The following is a 2190-nucleotide window of genomic DNA, read 5'->3' as shown; positions in this document are numbered from 1 at the left end:
TTTGCTTTGTTTTCTTTGCTCACACTGATGTATTTAGATAGGAAACATTGTGTCACTTCAAGAAGCCATTTGTCACTAACCATAAAACTGGATACAGTAACAATGAAAAGTGTTATTAACTTTAGTTCAGTGATTCTAACCCTCTCTGCACATTAGAGTCCCTATCTGAACTTTTTTTATTGCTTGCTTTCAGAGAGACAGAGAGAGGAAAGGAGAGAGAGAGACGCATTAGCTTGTTATTCCACTTAGTTGTGCATTCAATGGTCACTTCCCATATGTACCCTAACCAGGGATTGAGCCCACAACCTTGGTGTTTCAGGCACTCTAACCAGCTGAGCTAATCTACCAGAGCCCTGTCTGAACTTTTAAGAAGGTGGCTCTTTGCAACAATTGTAGCTAAAAGGTTCTTCACTGCAGGCTTCCTTAAGAGACAAATTGCTGCCCCTCTCATTTGTCTCTTTACCTGAGGCAGTGGTTTTGGTAGTTGAGTCTCAGTTAGTCATCCGCAGAATTGGTTAAACCAAACCTCTGAGTGTTGCCACACTCACAGAGTTTCTGATTCCATAAATATAGGGAGACCAGAATTAACATTTCTTTTCTTAGTGAGACAGATGGGAAGGGAGAGAGATGAGAAACATCAACTCGTAGTTGTGGCACTTTTTAGTTTTTTATTGATTGCTTCTTATATGTGCCTTGACCCTGGGGGGAGCGGGCTCCAGCCAAGCCAGTGAACCCCCGCTCAAGCCAGCAACCATGGTATTATGTCGATGATCCCATGCTGAAGCCAGCAACCCTGCATTCAAACTGGTGAGGCTGTGCTCAAGCCAGAGGTTTCAAACCTGGGACCCCAGTGTCCCAGGTCAATGCTCTATCCACACGCCACCATCCAGTCAGGTAAGAATTGACATTTCTAACAAAGTTCCCAGATGATGCTGAACTGAGCATGCTGGTTCAAGGACCACAGAGAACCACTGATCTACTTAAATCCAGTTATAGGATTTAAAAATATTAAAGTTGCATCGACACTAAAGTACCTACTTTGTTCTCAGCATGATCATTCTACCACCACCACCCGCTCCCAGCATATCCTGCCTTAAATTAAAAAGTACAGTGTTACCATGATAGGGATCTTCAGAGTTTTTGTCTAGACTTACTGACAATCCAGTTATTGATTTTCTGGTGCGCTTCTTCACTGCAAAGTACCAGCCACACCACCTAATGAATACCTAATACTTAAATGAGAAGTGGAAGGGAAAAAATCCACAAACAAAATCCCAAACCGATTTTTAATTATATGAAGAAATTTAAATAATTACACAAGGGTCCCCAAATCGCAGTTAGAAGTCCTAATGTCCGAGAGACCAGTGGCTTAAAAGATCCTAAAGATGAAGGAATGTGTCTATATCCAATCTAAATATAGTTTACAAGTCGCTGTGAAGTTATAGGTCCGTGGGTTAATTCAAAATTGCTTTTGGAGGGTTTACCATTATAAATGTCGGGATAAAATGAGATCCTCTTGATAATTTAATGCAGCATGGTTTCAAATTTGTATCATCCATGAGGGGAATACAGAGGAGGGGGGATGCATTCGAGGCAACACTAGAATCTATGTAAACACAAGAAATTAAAATCAATTAAAAAAATTGTATCATCTAAATTAGCATCAACTAGCATCACGCCATACTATGATCGTTCCCATTTTACAGATGTGCTAACGGAGAAGGCAGTTGACTAGGCTGGCCTCGGAGGCGTTCAAAAATAGGAAAATTAATCTGCAGTTCCAAAGCTCATTCCATCACATAGTAGCACTACGCGAACAGAAAACCAGAGGGTTCTGGGGGCTCCCTCTTCAGAGCGAGAACCCGCTCCCACACTTCCAGCCTGGGGAGGCGCGGTCCGGGCAGAGCTCCAGGCGCCAGGCAGCGCCCCCTGCGGGCCGCAGTGCGCAGGCGCGGCGCGGCGCGCCCGTCCCGCCCCCGCCCCCCTCCACGTGCAGCGCACACCTCGCACTCCTTCGGCGGAGTTCGCCTCGCGCCTCCCTCCTCCCGCCCCTCGGTCCGGGCCTCCCATTGGCCAAGGACTTCATCCTTCAGCTAGCCGCCTGGCCGGCCTGAGCCACGCCGGAAGACCGGCCCCACGGGAGGCCTCCCGCGCTGTTGATTGGTCCAGGGGGCTGTCAGTCGGGGTGGC

Source organism: Saccopteryx leptura, chromosome 1 (assembly GCF_036850995.1).
Source record: "Saccopteryx leptura isolate mSacLep1 chromosome 1, mSacLep1_pri_phased_curated, whole genome shotgun sequence".
Classification (NCBI taxonomy): Eukaryota; Metazoa; Chordata; class Mammalia; order Chiroptera; family Emballonuridae; genus Saccopteryx; species Saccopteryx leptura.
Note: the sequence above shows the minus strand (reverse complement) of the source record.